General features: G+C 41.0%; 1 long non-coding RNA gene across 1 annotated transcript; it reads left to right on the forward strand.

The window, feature by feature from the left end:
* The first annotated feature begins 695 nt into the window (after positions 1–695).
* LOC133383182 (uncharacterized) lies at positions 696–10,813 on the forward strand. Its single transcript, XR_009762200.1, has 3 exons — positions 696–815; positions 1,833–1,948; positions 9,714–10,813. It is a non-coding gene; the product is annotated as an uncharacterized LOC133383182 (long non-coding RNA).
* Positions 10,814–18,926: the final 8,113 nt, after the last annotated feature.

Below are 18,926 nucleotides of genomic sequence, written 5' to 3' on the forward strand. Positions count from 1 at the left end.
ATTCCAAAGGGTAAGTACTGCCACACTAAAGGCCTGATTCTGATATCATGTGGAATGGACCTCCTGATAGGATGGTATCTGCAGGATACCCTCTCCTGCAGAACTCAGTGATTGGTTGGGTATGCAGGGGGTGGGACAATTTTTTTAACTATCAGGTCCGTCTTTAGCTATCACTGCATTTGCTTACCTTAGAGACCCACATAAACACAGAGCCTTAGAGAAGTGGCCAAACAAGTTGTGACTTTGTTGCCATGGTGATGGCCACACAGGTAGGTTTAACACGTTTACAGCTAGAACGCAAATGCACCAGATTTCATGTTTTATTTTTAACAAGCCTAAATACTATTCTTAGTTGTCTCAAGCACCACAACAGCAGGAGCCCAATTCTTTCCTAATCGCTGTGACCTTGTATTTTGCAGGGGATGGGGTAATTCAAACACACACTTGCACAATGTGCAACTGAAGGGAAAAACCTGCATTCTGTGTTCAGATACCTGTGCTTAAGTGCACTCCATCTTATAAGAAGTGGCCCTCAGGCATACTTAACTTTCAGTGGGCTGTGTGCTCATTCACCTTGGTTGAGAGATTACTCTCTGAGTCAGAAAAATGTTTTCACAGGTGCATCACCAGCACCAGCTGCAGGTTCACTCCAAATTGAATGGTTAACACCTGAACTTCATATTTAACTAAGTCTCTTCATAAGGCCACAGCAGTGTGTGTGTAACTTGACTGCCTAGTGCTAACATAATTTAAAACAGATTAATTGCAGTTTTATTCTGTGCTGCTGACTAGCTTACAGGGAATCAAAGGTGACAGTAAGTGATTGTTTTCATATCATTTTTAAACTATGCCTTCAAGGACCTGAGAATCATTACATTTTGTTCTCATGACATCCCTGTGGGGTAGGCTGGACTGAGAGATAGTTACTGGTCCAAAGTCACTATAGAAGTTCTACAAGTGAGTTGAACCCAGGTTTCCTACAATGCAGTAGGGCAGTGGTTTCCAACCTTTATGAGTACAGGACCCGCTTTGTAAGCTCAAAAGCGTTTGTGACCCCCCCCTCCACTAATTGTAATTTTAGTCTCTGTTAATTGAAAAAATGGTGCGTGGCAAAATCACATCTCCAAATATCCCTTTCCATAAAAAGCTCCCTGCAGAAAGGGAGGTGTTCCTTTTTTTTCTTAATGCAAAGGTCCAGTCAAATTGGGATCTCCCTCCCGATGGTCTGAAGATGTACAGTCCTGTCTCCCAACACCAGTCTAAGATCCAGGTTCAAATCCCCACCAAGCCATGAAGCCCACTGGGTGACCTTGAGCTAGACACAGTCTCTCAGCCTGACCTATCCCACAGGGTTAGTATAAGAATAAAATGGAAGGGGGAAAACCATGTGCACCACCTTGAGCAACTTGGAGGAAAGGCGGGTTATAAAGGTGTCATCTGCAGCAGCAGTGGGAAGCGGACAGCATCCAGGTAGTGAAGACTTTTTTAAAAATAATAATAAATAATTCATTCTTTACTGTTCACGGCCCCCCTAGGGGATCATGGCCCCCAGGATGGGAACCACTGCAGCCGGTTACAATTTAGCTGGCACTATGAGGGGACAGATAAAGGCAAGACTGGTGTCTGAAGGGTGCAGCATGATTTTTTAAAGTACTGTCCCTAGAGATGGTGGGGACACAATTTGGGCTCTACCTCAGACAGAAAAAATGTCTTTAGTTTGCACAACACCAAGTCCAATATTCTGTACTCTGTTTTTTTTTAAAAAAAGGGAAAAAACTCACATACTGTTTTCTGCAATAATATCCCCCCTTTTAATGCCATTTTAATTAAAGTTTTCGATAGGTAACAAGAATACAATGTATACCCAAGAACCAAGAAAAAATTTCTTAGAATCTTCACAAAGGATGGACAAGTCACCATAATTAAAGAGAACCAAAACCAGAGCCAGGTAAGAGTTCAAAATGTCCTGAGATATTGATAGAAGTTGCTGTTGTAACTGATGTGTGAAAACATATGAAATAAAATCCCAGCAGAAAGTGCTAAATGTGTCAGGCTTGGCGTATCCCTGAATTGAGCTTAGCTAAAGTATGTTTTTTTTCTAGAAGAGCAATAAACCAAATACTTTTATACCATAATGAGAGATCCAATCTAAATATTTCCATTTTTGAACAATTGACAACCTTGCTGCAAACAATAAATAGACTATTAAATCTTTAAACGGTATATCTACATTACAACTGTAAAAAATCAGTTGGCCAGTTGGGGAACTGTGTTGATGTGAAATTTAACAATTTTAGAGATTTCTTCAAAAACTATTAGCCAAAAAGGGTAGACCTTGGGGCAAAGGTGGAAATAGGAACCTTGGCTTCCACACCCTCTCCAGCAAGTTGGAGGGGAGCTCGGAATTATGTTTGAAAGTTGCTTTGGGGCCCTATACCATCTGTGACAAATTTTCAATGAGATTTCCCTGGTGTGAGCTGAGATTGATTTTAATAGTTTCCATGTCCATATATTCTGCCATTGTGTCATCCAGTTGAATGTTCATATCCGTTTCCCACAGTGTCTGTAATCCAGTAAGTACGCTGGTATTATACTATATTAGCTCTTTGTACAGTTCTGAAACAATTCCTTTCCCACTCTTGTAAGAGATCCAGTAGCTTGTATACGAACATTGGAGTCTAATAAGAAGTGTGTTATTTGTTCCATCTGAAACCAATTCACTCTCAAGTCAGTCTTCCCCTTTGTTTCATACAGGATAGTGCCCATGGAAACAGTTGCATAAGATTTTGAGCAGTTAAATCCATTTGTTAGATAGGAGAAGGATGTGCAATAGATCAGTCTTTTGATTGACAGCCCAGTCCCCAAGCCAGTCAAATGCTTTGAATGGGAAACAACCAACTTGAGAATTCTGCACGTGGGAAAACTGCTGACCTGTTTTTGTAGATAAATATCTCAGATGTGTAATGTCTCTTTTTCAGGAAGGTGGAAACATCTCCAGAAATAATTAGGGATTCCCCCTTTCTCTTTCTACATTTCTGTTCCAAGCATGTTTACATGCATGTAACCCTACAGGCATCAGAGGAGTTTGCTGGAAGAAACCTCAACATCTGTTGTTCTGCTGTGATTAATATTTTTTTCTTGTCATTTTCTGACAAGAAGGTTCATATCCTTGAATCAGAAAGGGAGCTACTGCAGGCTCATAAATCAGTATTACTAAAGTGTATCAAAAGATCTGAAACACTTTTACTGCAAATATTAGTGATAATATGGGCCTCTGGATTGCAGTGGAATATGGATGAGCACAAACCATTTAGGAACAAATATTCTTGCAGATAACTGACAGCCAGCCAAAAGCAGGCCCTGATAAAGATAAATAACCTGTACTCAGGGAAATTTTTTGCATCATTAAACATGGTGAGCATATTAGCTAGCAGGGGGTGGAGCTGAATCCCTAAAGAGATAAATCTAAATTATGTGCACTGCAGTGATCATAACGGTAATGCACCATCTTGCCTAACTAGCTGACATCAACGAGGAAGGGATTTTCACATTTAAATGAACCAAACTAAAGAGCATTGCGGTGCACGCATACAGATTAATTGGAACATATTCATGAACTTTTTAGCCCTTGGTCTGCCTTTTATTTCACCCATTGCCAAACTCAAGGAGCTTAGAATTTCCCGTGCCCTCTTTTCCTTCCACTCTACCCCACTTTACAATGCAGGTTGATTAATGACTCTTCAATTTGCTTTCTATTAATCACCCTCCACTACATTTGAATCAGCTTCTGCTGAAAGAGCTGTTTGGATGTGGGTAAGATGGAATTCTCTCATAATCATGGAACTTTCAAAAACAGATACGATTGTCTCTTGGTGATTCTCACTCATGCTATATATACACACATTAAACTTTTGGACACTGGAGTTGTTACACTGTATGGTATTCTGCTAGTGGTGCCATCAAAATGGGAAAAATCAATACTGTTCAATATAGCCACACACTGAACCATTTATTACTGGCAGCAGAAATAACAACAGTGTTTTGACTGTATTGGCAGGACAATAGAGATTCCTGTTGAATAGGGAAATGGGATTTCCCTGCCTGCCTCAGAGCAATAAGCTCTCAGGTTCATGGCTGAGAGGGGTGAGCATCATTTGCCAGTGATGTTCAACAAAGAGATCAAAGAAGCAATAAGTATAGGAACAAATAAGGATCCATAGTGAAAATTCCAGGGGTCAGTATGGTACAGAAAAATGATTGGTTTTCAAAGTCAATTATGAAGCTCAATGATTCTCCATTGATAAACCACTGCCTCTCAGCATAGCCAGGGGTCTACTGACAGTAGAACTTTGAGGCAGATGTCAAGGGTCCCACTCAGCAAAATGAGCAGCAGAGTCTCTAAACTCAACCTAGTCATGCTTTCCCTCCATGCATTGAGCCCTATGCGTAGAGGACAACTTGTGAAGAGAGCATAGGTTTGCACATCTATGAAAAATAGAACATTAATTGTAGCCCAAAGAAGACAAACAGTGCTATTTGACATCTTTCTTCCCTTCTTTGGTATCTAACTGAAGACAAGAATGATAAAATTCTGGTCATACAATTGCATGTGAGGTAGCACTTTCCCATCACCTTTGTTCCACATTTTAAATAACCTTCAGTAGGTGTTAATAAATCACATTGACCTTTGAGGTCCACAAAAAGTTTGAAATAAGCACACAGATTAACCATCTTGTTGCTTCTGCTGCTACAGTATGCAAACAATTATGTGCCAGGTCATTCCAGGGTAGGATTGATATTGCTTGCCAACCAATTTATTAACGAAACCTTTGAACTTTTGGTTTACTGTGTATCTGCACAGAAAAATCCCACAAGATCCTCTTATTTATAATCAGTAGCAACCTGGTGCAGCAGCATTTCTCTCTCTTAGCTGTTGGATGTCTGAAAATTCTTTAGACAGTGGTGAAAAGCAAATTCATCATATATTAATTTCCATTTTAAAACCAATCAGATATTAATTTCCTTTTAATTATGAATCTGCATGTTATGCAAATACAAAGACCTGAATGCACATCAAGCAATTCATACACAATTATAGGGATGCAAATATTTCACAATGATGTCAACAGCCTAATCCTGAAGTAAACAGGCTGCTTGTTGCCCTCAGGGACATTTTTTTGTCCTGCAAATTTAACCTCTGGATTATTTTATGAGTGGAGCATATGTTTGCCGAACACAATGGCAGTGGTAACCTGTCAGGCATGCTCCACTGAAGCGACCATAGGGTACATCCTTAACCAGTGTGCATTTACCATCAATCATGTACCTTTCCCCATAGAACGACCTGTCCCAGGCTCATGGAAGAGGGAGACTTTGGGCCAGGTTCATAAATTTTATTGAAGGGCCGTAGCTCAATGGTAGATTACATGTTCTGCATGCAAAAGGTCCCAGTTCGATCCCTGCAATCTCCAGGTAAGGTTGGGAGAGAATTCTGACAGAAACTCTGGAGAGCCACTGCCTGTCAACATTGACAATATTGAGGTAGACAGACCGATGATCTGATTTGGTATGAAGCAGCTTCCTATATTCCTATGCTTGTGGTCATTGCTGGGGCAGGTGGTTATAGCTAGGGATGCTTGAGGAATTCAATCCTTGTGAATTTCAATATGAACCAGCTTAATTCGCACTTCCCAGGTTAATGTGTGGATTGGGACTTGGCTTTCCATTAAATATCAAACTTTTTTGATTGTCAGAGTGCGGTACTTTGCTCAGAAGGCATATAAAAATATCTTCCCAACATGCATTTGAAGAGAATATACATTGAGAAATGTGTGTTTTGATTTTTTTTTAACAAATACACATTGAAATGGGCACCTACCTGTGAATTTTAGTGCAGAAATCACAGATTAATGTGGCAAAAGGATGGAGTGGTGAACTCATGCGAAAGTGACGCAGATTGAAAACAGTGATCCATCCATCCCTAGGTGTAGTTTCCCATGACTTTGATGTCTCCTGCACTTGCCTGGCTCTTCCACTCCAAGGCCATTTATTTCTCCATCTCTGGAAGTCAAATTTGGCGAACATAATTTGTCGCTCTCCAGCTGTATATGGTAGCCAAGGAAGAGCTCTTTTGCTGCCTGTCTTGGAATGGAAACAACAACAACAGAAGGGTTGACTGTTGCTTGCCCCTGGCATGGCATGATACATGGAAGGGGCATTATATTCAGCTTGGTAGGTCGCAAGTTGTATAGGTTTGACTTAGGGAGTGTTAACAGGTATTCACCTGGATAATTTCTAGTCCCCTACCACTTGAGAAACTAGCCCTAGAAGGAAGAAAATAGAAAGCATATTTGTAATAGCAAAAAATTTTTAAGCTGTGGGGCATGAAACCTCCTCATCCCAAATGTTTTGTGAGTAGCACAGCTTGTTTATTATGTATATTGAGGCTAATCTTTACCCACTTATCTAGGAGTAACCCCCATGAAGCTCAATGTTATATACCTTTGAGCAGACATGCATAGGATGGTATTGTAAACTTGTTTGATCTTGCAGTATGAGTTGAAGTATGAGTGTTGACCACAATGGCAATCACAGCAGCTGAAAGAATCATTGTATGGAAAGTTCCCATAGAAAGTTGATATTAGTTTGCTTTCCATAAACCTGGATGAGGTATCCTGACCTCACTCTATATTCCATGAATCACACAGAACTTCTGTGGTATCTGTGAGTTGAAAGAAAAAGGGTATATCTTATTGTACCCCTATGTGAATAGAAGTCCCTCCATTCAAAGAAGAATCTTTTATTTAGCAGAGGCCTCTCCTAACAAGAGGAGGAGCAGGCAATTTTTGTTGATTCCCCCCCCCCTGCAGCTTGTTCTGATGTGTCCCATGACCCTCCAGAACAGTTTTTTGGGGAAATGGGAGGGACTGCAGGAGAGAGGAGGGGAATCAGGAAATCACTTCTCTTCTTTGGCCCTCCAGCATCCTCTGGATCAAAACCCTTCCATATGTGGAATGGAGCAATTGCATTCCACCCTAGCAATTGGGAGTGAGTTTCAGGAGGGATGGGCCAGCCAGGAGGAAGGGTTGCTGATTCTTCCCTGCAAATTATCTCCCCTTGTGACTTTGCAATTGAGAAGCTGTGAATGGAGTTCCCAGTCCTTTTCCCCCTGCTCAATATGTAGATTGGACTTCAGAGGTAGCTACATTTGTATCGGATTAAAACATTAAGTGGTGATGTGCAGGGTTGAATCATCCCTATCTCAGCACTATTTCTATCAGTTGAGATTGGCCAGCTAAAGTGTTGCATTAAAAATGGGCATTTGCTGCACTGTGGCTTCAGGTGCTCAGAATTTGGTCAAAGTATGTTGGTACAATAGAGATGGCCCTATTGGTGCCTCTTCCAAATAACTTATTGATACATAGTGCAAAGGAGGGAGGAAACAACAACGTTAAAGGTGAATAGAAAACAGACAGCATAAATCATGGCAAAAATTTAATTTAACATGCTTTAAAACCAATTATATTTTTAATGTGTGCCATGCTCAGTGAGCTCTCAAGAGGCATACACATATTGCTAGTGCTTTCGTTAGGATTCAATAAGTGATTTTAAATCTTTCAGCAGCAAATATATCTAATCATTTGTAAAATTAATTAGCAAGATCCTGAGTTTTATTAGCATAATTTTGAACTGTAGACTTGAAAGGGTATGTCAGCTATTTACCAGATATATTCTACCCTCTCTTTAGTTTTCTATAAAGCTTGGCTATGATTTTTAACCTGTTTATGAAATGGGGGTATGTGAATTGGAAAGGTGTATGCATCCTGCATATATCTTCTCCTGGGCTCGTGCTTTCTTGTTTTATGAAAGATGAACAAATCTTTCAGAATGTAAATTAACATTAAAAAAAACCTTCCAAAGTCCACAGTCAGATAATATCTTTATTTGGACAAACAAAAAAGAAGTCATAAAATGTGGCAAACTTTTGTCTTCTGCAGAATATCAGGCAAGATGTTATGCAAGGGGTTGGTTGGGTGGGGGAGGGGGGAAATAATAAACAAGAAAGCCATAGAAAAAAAAGGCTCAATGAGGTTGCATATATACTGAGTCTAAGGTCACATCTCCATGCCCTTATATTTAAAGTTGTATCATACCACTAAAGACATAGCTTCCCCCAAAGAGTGCTGGGAAGTAGTTAGTGAAGGGTGCTGAGAGTTGTTAGGAGACCCCTACTCCCCTCACAGAGCAACAATTCCCAGAGTTCCCTCAGAACCACTCAGAGAACTGTAGCTCTGTGAGGAGAATAGGGATGTCCTAACAATTCTCAGCACACTTAGCAAACTACACCTCCCAGGATTCTTTGGGGGAAGCCATGGCTGTTAAAGTGATATACCTCTGCTTTAAATGTCAGGTGCAGGTGTGGCCTAAGATAGAGATGTGCACATGGGGCAGTGGATTAGATGGCCGATTTAGCAAGACGCTACTTCCCTTCCATGGTTATTGAATGTATCAAGGTATTACATTACATATATTGTTGTCTTGAAACTGAATAGAACCCATTCAGATCACTCATCAGGTCTTTTGCTTTATATCTAAAGGGAAATGGATTTAACAGGAAAGCTTATGGAAGCTGAAGAAATAAACAGTACACCCAAATAGTCACAAGCTTTTCATCTTCTTAAATCACACAGCATGCTCAATATTCTGCAACATTCCTTTCCCAATTTCATATTCTAAAGAGAATATGAAGATTGAGGTCCAGAAAGTGCTAATGTTCACCTCCGATGAACCAATCAAAATCCAAGCACTTAGTATAGTATTTGGCTGGCTTATCGAAAACAAATAATAGTTTCCCATGATTAGCTGCATTGGCAGCTAATCTGGAGAAACTCATGAGTATAGATTTTAAATGATATTTACTATTTTTGTGCTAATCTTGTATTAGTCATATGAGAATATATAAACATTTCCCAAATTGGATGCTTTGAATAATAATAATAATAATATGAGAAGAAATTATTTTAAAAGACACAAATGAAGATTGTTATTATTTTAATGTGCTCCAATAATCTGTGTGGTGCTGCTATGTAGCCATAAGGGCTTTCCCATTAACCGCTCATATAAATATTAGCTTTGCAATTGGCTCAAAAAGAAAAGAAAGAACCTTTTATTTTGGTATATCTTCTCATCAGGGGCCTATTCTTCACAAAACTGGAAAGAGTTGCTCTTGCTTTTATTTTTAATTGGATCAAGAAAGAAGAGCAAATATAAAAATGAAATTATAATGAAACAGCTGTGATGCCTTGTATCTGAGCAAAGTTCTCTTGGCTGTACAATCAATTTTGAAAATGGAGAATCATTATAACCAAATCAACTCTCACTATATAAGCTATTTTGGTAAGACGATACTTTGGGTATATGACATAGTGGTGCCCACATTTTGATTTCTCTGAATTCCATTGCAAAGTGACTTGATCTGCACCTCCCAAATTAATGTGTGTATCTGGATTTTACACACCTCTGAATTTTGTGATACAGTTCGTGGCTCCGAAAACATATAAAAATGCATTTGCAAATATGTATTTCAGAATAAAATGTGTTCAGAAATGCATACATTGAGACAAAATATAATTTATATATTTGTCTCTATATTGTGATACAATAAGCATTTAAATATGAATTTTCAGGCAGATTTTTCTAATCTTTTTATACAGATTAATGTGGAGCAGGATGGAATGGACTTGTGAATGAACACATGTGAAGCTGAAACATAGATTGGAAACAATCTGGTGAAAAATGTACTTTGGCTTTTGTTAGATCTTCCTACCTTAGGTTTTTCAGGGTAGACCCATTGAAATCAGTGGACAAGGTAGTGTAATATAGTAGAGCTTCACTGCATTTACTCTGAATATAATTTACTTGACTGTTTTATTAGATTTGTTTACCTAATTTTTGTTTCTGACGTTCTCTGAATAATGCCGTATGCCTATGCCAGAGGCAGCCAACGCCAGAGGCATCCAATGCAGTGCATTCCAGATGTTTCTGAACTCCAGCTCCCATAATCTTTGACCACTGGCCATGCTGGCTGAAGCTGATGGGAGGTGTAGTCTCATAACATTTGGATGGGATCACATTGGCTACTTCTGGCTTACCTTGCATAATTCCCAAATTTCTTGCTATGCTTCCTTCCTCATCTTCTTCAATAAAGTTTGTTTCGTTTTACTGGTTTGCAGCCCTGGTAGGAGCCTATTATGCTCTTTGCACCTCCCATATATCTCAGGACTTCTCAGGTGCTATCCTTTCTAACAAAGTCAAAGTGATGAATGCTGTCTGGTCAACTAGTTTAGAGCTTTGCCTCTCTCCGAGATCAACTCCCACGCAGATGGCATATTTTACAAAACAAGATGAGTTACTCCTCAGTGGCTTGCACAATAGAGTGATGTCACCTTCAAATTTATTACCAAGTTGTTCACAACTTTATTATGTCTTTATAATTAAAGCGAGTAGTGGTATACGCATCAGAAGTACAAAAGAGAGCGTTCTGTCTTTGTTAATTGACAGTTCTTCGGCAGTTCTTATGGAAAAATAGTTTTTATGATAACCATTCTTTTTAACAGCTGTTTCCTCATTTTGCACATGTAATCCTAAAATCACTAGTACAAGATTGTGCAATTTAAACAGTAATGAAAATCTTGTAGCCAGCATGGATTATATTTGAAGACAATCCCATTCTACTCTTTGAGCTGACTAATTTCACTGAAAAGGTCTTGTAATGTGATATTTTGTAGATGTATTAAAATTATTAGGAAAAAAAAGTTGGCATCATAACTTTTGTAACACTTTTGCATATATAAGAATATAGTAAACTCTATGACTTTGACCTATTCAGTATTTTACAATTTGGTATGCTAGCCATTTTCAATTTCCTTTTTTAATAGCTTTGGTAGTCTATGAGGGGAATGTAAAATGCCCTATGCATGTAACAAAACAATGAAAAGGTGAGCACATATATAGCTAGATGAACATATAGTACATCTTGTGAGGGATCTGGTAATGCTGAATTCTTCCCTTCTGAAAAATGACTTTGCAAAATAACAATGCAGCCATAGCACTTCATTATGGGTTCGATCCAGACATGAGTCATGGTTACTATGGACTCAATGAAATCAACAGTATTGATTTCACCATAACATGTCCCATTGATTTCAAGGAGTTATGATTTTAAGCATGACTAAGGCTGGGTATGACTAAGGCTCTATAATGGCACATGATTTTTAGTGCAGCAGCTATTCTCACAATAAACAACACTGGGCATATTTCTGCCAATGGTGGTTATTTTCAAAGTCCCATTGAATTTAATGGGATAGATTTAAGAACAAGTCTTAAATCTATCCCAAAGAAGATTCTTAGTTTTGCATGATCATGTCCTATATTTTCTAATATTTAAAAAATGTTGAAATAGAAATATGAGTCATGATATGCTCTTTCTAGCTCTGACATTATTAATAAAAAAGGGCCAGGACCCAGCCAAAGTTAAACACGTTTGGCAGAACAATCCTAGAACATTTACTCAGAAGTAAATCTAACTGAGTTCAGGGGGGCTTACTCTAAAGTGAGGGGCTGTATTATACTCTTCTTCAGGTCACAATACATTATTTTTAACTTTCATAAAGTGGAGGGCTGCTCCAGCACAACCTACTCTGCTTGCAAGTCTGGGAATTTCTCAAAGTGATAGCAATTGTTATTTTTTCCAGATTTTCCCCAGCATTTCTAGGGAAAATGGGGCAAACTAAACTAAGAAAAATATTGCTTCAGTTTGGCAATAGTTTTGGAATGGTATGGCCATATCATAAATCTGGTGGTGGCATGTATCATAAATCTGGTGGTGGCATGTAGCCTTTTCAATTGCAAAGCCCAGAATAAAGGGAGCAGCATGGAACAGCTGCATCTGTGGCAATGGGATTTGGCATCAGGACCTTTTAGGAGGATGGACCCACTCTGTTGTCAGTATAATCTAACAGGAAAGCAAGTTTTGGCCTTGGTGCTGTTTGCTTGGCTTGTTAAATGGAAGCATGTGTATAGTGTACTGTTGATCAGTGCATGTTAGCTAAGGGTAGATCTAGATGTGAGAGATCTCTGTAGAGGATTTCTACAGTTTTAAAGAAGTGTTAGTAGCAACTGCAGGGTGGTGGTGGTAGGGTAGAGCAATCAGATTTGGACCATTTCACTAACTTTTTTACTTATGTCATTTCCCAAATTAACACCCCCTCCTCCAAGCTGCTGTTTTACTCCACAGGATAAAACATAAAGATATCCATATACCTATATATTTTGCCCCATGTGCCATATAACAGCTTTGAGGGGAAGAGGGTTGAATAGATCTCTCTCTCTCTCTGTGTGTGTGTGTGTGTGTGTAAAGATTAGATCATCATTTCTCAATACCTGCTATTAACACTTAACACACACCCTTCATATCTCATACAGAGACCTCCCATGTCACATCGAGTTTTGTCATATGAAAACATGGAGGTCAATTTCCTGTTAGAATTTATGGAATCAGTTCTTGCTCTGCTCTTCCATCCAACTTGGATGTTCAGAGTGGCTAAGAGACACAATAGAAACATTAACATGATAACACAAATTGCAATTGCAGCAATGTAACACAAAAACTGAACAGTCCCACCCCTTCATGTTGGGAAATACATCTGTGGAGAGCTGATATTCCAAGCAAAATTTCACAGATTTTTCTATCACCTCATTGCATTTATAGTATTAGACATTTTGGTATCTGTTTAAATTAAATGAACTTATTTTGGAATCCAGACAATTCCTTGTATCTTGGTCTAGATGACTAGCCTGAAACTCCAGCAACGGACTTAGGAAGTGCAAGGTGTGCAAAGGTGCCCATTTATGGACATTGCTAGAGAATTCACGTAAATCGGGGCAGCCAAGATGTTATCCTCTAGAAGCCCCAGCTGTTATGGCCAATGGTCAGGGATGATGGGAGTTGTAGTCCAACAATATCTGAAGGGCACCACATTGGCTACCCCTGATGTAAATTGTAATGGATCTTTCTGGTAGCATGACAAAGCAAGTGACAAAAGCCTTATTGCCTAGACAAAAGTGATGCATTTCCTCTTTCCTATCTCATTTTTCATAGAATCATAGAATAGTAGAGTTGGAAGGGACCTACAAGGCCATCGAGTCCAACCCCCTGCTCAATGCAGGAATCCAAATCAAAGCATTCCCCACAGATGGCTGTCCAGCTGCCTCTTGAATGGCTCCAGTGTCGGAGAGCCCACTACCTCTCTAGGTCATTGATTCCATTGTCATATGGCTCTAACAGTTAGGAAGTTTTTCCTGATGTTCAGTTGAAATCTGGCTTCCTGCAACTTGAGCCCATTATTCCGTGTCCTGCACTCTGGGACGATCGAGAAGAGATCCTGGCCCTCCTCTATGTGACAACCTTTCATGTACTTGAAGAGTGCTATCATATCTCCCTTCAGTCTTCTCTTCTTCAGGCTAAACATGCCCAGTTCTTTCAGTCTCTCCTCATAAGGCTTGGTTTCCAGTCCCCTGATCATCTCCTCTGAACCTGTTCCAGTTTGTCTGCATCCTTCTTGAAGTGCGGAGACCAGAATTGGACTCAGTATTCAAGATGAGGCCTAACCAGTGTTGAATAGAGGGGAACTAGTACTTCACGCAATTTGGAAACTATACTTCTGTAAATGCAGCCTAATATAGCATTTGCCTTTTTTGCAGCCACATCACACTGTTGACTCATATTCAGCTTGTGATTAACGACAATTCCAAGATCCTTCTCACATGTCGTACTGCTGAGCCAAGTATCCCCCATCTTATAACTGTGCATTTGGTTTCTTTTTCCTAAGTGTAGAACTTTGCATTTATCCCTGTTGAATTTCATTCTGTTGTTTTCAGCCCAATGCTCCAGCCCATCAAGGTCCCTTTGAATTTTGTTTCTATCTTCCACAGTATTAGCTATGTTCCCCAATTTTGTATCATCTGCAAATTTGATAAGCATGCTTTGTACCTCCTCATCCAAGTCGTTAATAAAAATGTTAAAGGGCACTGGGCCCAGGACCGAGCCCTGTGGTACCCCACTCGTTACTTCCGCCCAGTTTCAGAAGGACCATTGATACTCTTTGAGTAAGATTCTGGAGCCAACTGTGGATCCATCTAATAGTTGTTCCATCCAGCCCACATTTAGCTAGCTTGCTAATTAGAATATCATGGGGCATTTTTCAAAAGCTTTGCTGAAGTTGAGATATATTATGTCCACAGCATTCCCACAGTCTACAAGGGAGGTTACCCAATCAAAAAATGAGATGAGATTAGTTTGGCAGGATTTGTTCTTCATAAATTCATGTTGGCTCCTAGTAATCACTGCATTGCTTTCAAGGTGCTTACAGATTGACTGCTTTATAATCTGCTCCAGAATTTTTCCGGGGATAGATGTTAGGCTGACTAGTCTATAGTTCCCCAGTTCCTCCTTCTTGCCCTTTTTGAAGATAGGGACTGTCATGCCCGCCCGACCCTCAGGGTCCCGGGATCATGCATCAGGCTCAAACCCCCACCCTTAGGGAAATGAGACTGGAACCAAAAGGCTATTACTTCACCCTTGCCAAGGCTGTGTACGCTCACAACAACCCTGCAAGGTAGAAGGTAGGCTGCCACCACCCCTGTAAACTGGTCCACTCAGAGCCAGGGGATCTCTGAGCCCAGAAGGTATATAAAACCAAGGTCCTAAAAGGCAAGAGTCACAGTTACACTCCTTGCCAGGCACCTCTGGTTTAACACTTAAAATCCAAGCTTTTAACTTCTTAACCCTCTTTGGTAGTGAGTGACTGAGGTTGGGTCAAAACACTGAATTTAGAACCACCCCTTCTCTCAAATGAACACACCAGGTTAAATAGAAGTAGCTTTATTAAAATATATAAGTGCACATATCATATAGCAGCAAGTAATCCTTTAAGACCATTCACCCAACAGGGGTTTAGGTTCTTACAAGAGAATTCATACACACAACAAGAAAATAATAAACTAGCTCACCTAACTACTTACATACGAGGTAGTTGGTTGCGTGGCACCTCTCCTAAGAGAGATGGATGTTCAACATAAAGCAATGGAACCAGACATAGGTTGCCTTCCCATAAGCAACCCCAGAAACCATAAGGCAGAAAAGGTTTGGAACTCTGGTGCCAGTCAGCATAGGCAGAGAACAGAGAACAAAGGCTGTGGGTCCCTAGCCCTATACTTAAGGGAAAAAGATCCTAACGGTCCAAGATTAATTGACCAATCAGGAATTGACTGATGTAACTTTCTTCTCGATGTTTCTCACATTTTCGCGCCTTCAGGCCCCCCTCCCAACGGTGTTTTCCAACTGCATAGGCCAAGGATGACCTTGGGTGCCAGGCACTTGCTAATCAGCAAAGATAAACAGGTGCAGCTTGTTAAGGCTTCTTCTAACTGTCTTCAGCTGGGAAAATGAAACTTAACTTTGCAAATTGGCAAGGCCTGTCTTTTCTGACCATAACCATCTCCCAGAGTCCCTTACTGGAACCAAAGTGTTGTCATCAAATTTCTAATAACTCATGACCATTACAGGTTCATGACAGGGACAACATTAGCTCTCCTCCAGTCATTTTGCACTTCACCGGTCCTCCATGATTTCGCAAAGATAATAGATAGTGGTTCTGAGAGTTCTTCAGCCACTTCCTTCTTCTTTCCCACCTCATTCATTCATTCAAGAGTGAAGACAATTAGAGGGCATTATTAGCCCTCAGTGATATAGCCAAATCTGATTGCCTCCATCCCCATTCATTCACTGGCGATCACTCATGGCTGAGTAAGATTGTCTTCCAGGGTAAGGTCTTTAACAATGGGTCCGTAAGTGACTGTGGAGGCCTCCCACAGTGAGGACATCGTTTTCCAGATGGAAGATGGTCACGATGAGGATTTGCTTGATGTGCCTTTCGCTTAGCTCGTTTGTCCCTTTCACTCTGTACTTGTGCTTCTTCAGAGTCCATAGCACCTTTGATAATGGCCGGCCTCCAATTGGGACGCTCATGGGCCAAGGCTTCCCAGTTCTCAATGCTCATGTTACATTTTTTTAGATTAGCTTTGAGAACATCTTTAAACCTCTTTTGCTATCCACCGATATTCTGTTTTCCATCCTTAAGTTGGGAGTAAAGTAGCTGCTTTGGAAGACGTTGATCAGGCATTTGAACAACATGGCCGGTCCAGCGAAGTTGATGTTGGAGGATCATTGTTTTAACACTGGTGGTCTTTGCTTCTTCCAGTACGCTAACATTAATCCGCCTATCTTCCCAAGTAATTTGCAGAATTTTCCAGAGAAAGCATTGGTGGAATATTTCAAGAAGTTGGGAGTGGCGTTTATAGATGGTCCATGTTTCACAGGCATACAGTAAGGTCGGTAGTACAATGGCTTTGTAAATAAACATTTTGGTCTCCCTGCAAATATCCTGATCCTTGAACACTCTACACTTCATTCGGGAGAATGCGGCACGCGCAGAGCTCAGTCGATGCTGAATTTCAGCGTCGATGTCAGCTTTTACAGAGAGATGGTTGCCAAGATAAGAAAAGTGATCGACATTCTCCAGTGTCGCACCATTAAACTGGATTGATGGTGCTACAGAGGGATTGGTTCACACTTGCTGATGAAGCACTTTGGGTTTTTTGATGTTAAGTGAGAGGCGAAGCTTTTCATATGCTTCTGCAAAGACATTTAGGATAGTTTGAAGATCTTCCTCTGAATGTGCGGAGACTACATTATCATCAGCATATTGAAGTTCTACGACAGAGGTTGTAATTACCTTACTGTTTGCTTTCAGCCTACTGAGATTAGAAAGCTTTCCATCTGTTCGACATGTGATTTCCACTCCAGTAGGAAGTTTCCCCTCAACAAGGTGTAGAATAATGGCGATGAAAATAGCAAATAAGGTCAGAGCAATGATGCATCCCTGTTTATTTATTTATTTATTTTATTTGTTATATTTTATACCGCCCCACTAGCATAGCTCTCTGGGCGGTGTACAGCAAAAATACAAAATACATACGATAAGAATCCACAATAATACAGTAAAAGCACATATAGAATAATGAAAATCTAAAATCAATTACAGGAAATTTAAACTAAATAAGATTAAAATTAGATTTAAATGCCTTAGAAAAGAGGAAAGTTTTAACTTGGCGCCGGAAAGATAGCAGCGTCGGCACCAAACGCACCTCATCGGGGAGACTGTTCCACAATTCGGGGGCCACCACTGAGAAGGCCCTAGTTCTTGTTACCACCCTCCGAGCTTCTCTCTGAGTCGAAACTTGGAGGAGGGCCTTCGATGTAAAATGTAGTGTATGGACAGATTCATATCGGGAGAGGCGTTCCAGCAGATATTGTGGTCCCGCGCCGTGTAAGGCTTTATAAGTCAAAACCAACACTTTGAATCTGGCCCGGAAGCATATTGGCAGCCAGTGCAAGCGAGCCAGAACAGGTGTTATGTGTTCACACCGCTTGGTCTTCGTTATCAATCTGGCCGCCGCGTTTTGCACGAGCTGCAGCTTCCAAACTGTCTTCAAAGGTAGCCCTACATAGAGTGCATTGCAGTAATCCAATCGCAAGGTTACCAGAGCGTGTACCACTGATGTTAGGTCCTCCCTGCTCAGATAGGGACGTAGCTGGGCTACCAACCGAAGTTGGTAGAACGCATTCTGTGCCACCGAGGCTACTTGAGCCTCAAGTGACAGGGAAGGATCTAAAACAACTCCCAGACTACGAACCTGTTCCTTTAGGGGGAGTGTAACCCCGTCTAGGACAGGGTGTATATCCACCATCTGGTCAGAGAAACCGTCCACCAGCAGCATCTCAGTCTTGTCTGGATTGAGCCTCAGTTTGTTAGCTCTCATCCAGTCCATTATCGAGGCCAGGCAGCGGTTCAGCACATTGACAGCCTCACCTGAAGAAGATGAAAAGGAGAAATAGAGTTGCGTGTCATCAGCGTACTGATGACAACGCTCTCCAAATCTCCTGATGACCGCACCCAACGGCTTCATATAGATGTTAAAAAGCATGGGGGACAGAACTGACCCCTGCGGGACTCCACATTGGAGAACCCACGGTGTCGAGCAATGTTCCCCAAGCACTACCCTCTGGAGACGACCCGCTAAGTAGGAGCGGAACCACTGCCAAGCAATACCTCCAACCCCCAGCTCCGCGAGCCTCTCCAGGAGGATACCATGGTCGATGGTATCAAAAGCAGCTGAGAGATCAAGGAGAATCAACAGAGTTACACTCCCTCCGTCCCTCTCCCGACATAGGTCATCATACAGGGCGACCAAGGCTGTCTCAGTGCCGGAACCGGGCCTAAAGCCCGATTGAAATGGATCTAGATAATCGGTTTCATCCAATAGCGCCTGGAGCTGGCTAGCAACCACTCGTTCCAAGATCTTGCCCAGGAATGGAACATTCGCTACTGGTCTGTAGCTGTTGAAATTTTCTGGGTCCAGGGAAGGTTTTTTCAGAAGTAGCCTCACTGCCGTCTCTTTCAGACAGCCAGGGACCACTCCCTCTCGTAAAGAGGCATTTATCACTTCCCTGGCCCAGCCAGCTGTTCCATCCCTACTAGTTTTTATAAGCCAAGAAGGGCAAGGATCTAGTACCGAAGTGGTAGCACGCACCTGTCCAAGCACCTTGTCCACGTCATCGAGCTGAACCAACTGAAACTCATCCAGTAAAACATGACAAGACTGAGCTCTGGACACCTCATTAGGATCAGCTGCTATAAACTGAGAGTCTAAGTCCCGGCAGATGCATAAGATCTTATTCTGGAAGTGTCCAGCAAACTCATTACAATGGGCCACCGATGACCCTACCATGTCCTGAGGGCCGGAAC

The sequence above is a fragment of the Rhineura floridana genome, chromosome 4 (genome assembly GCF_030035675.1).
Source record: "Rhineura floridana isolate rRhiFlo1 chromosome 4, rRhiFlo1.hap2, whole genome shotgun sequence".
Classification (NCBI taxonomy): domain Eukaryota; kingdom Metazoa; phylum Chordata; class Lepidosauria; order Squamata; family Rhineuridae; genus Rhineura; species Rhineura floridana.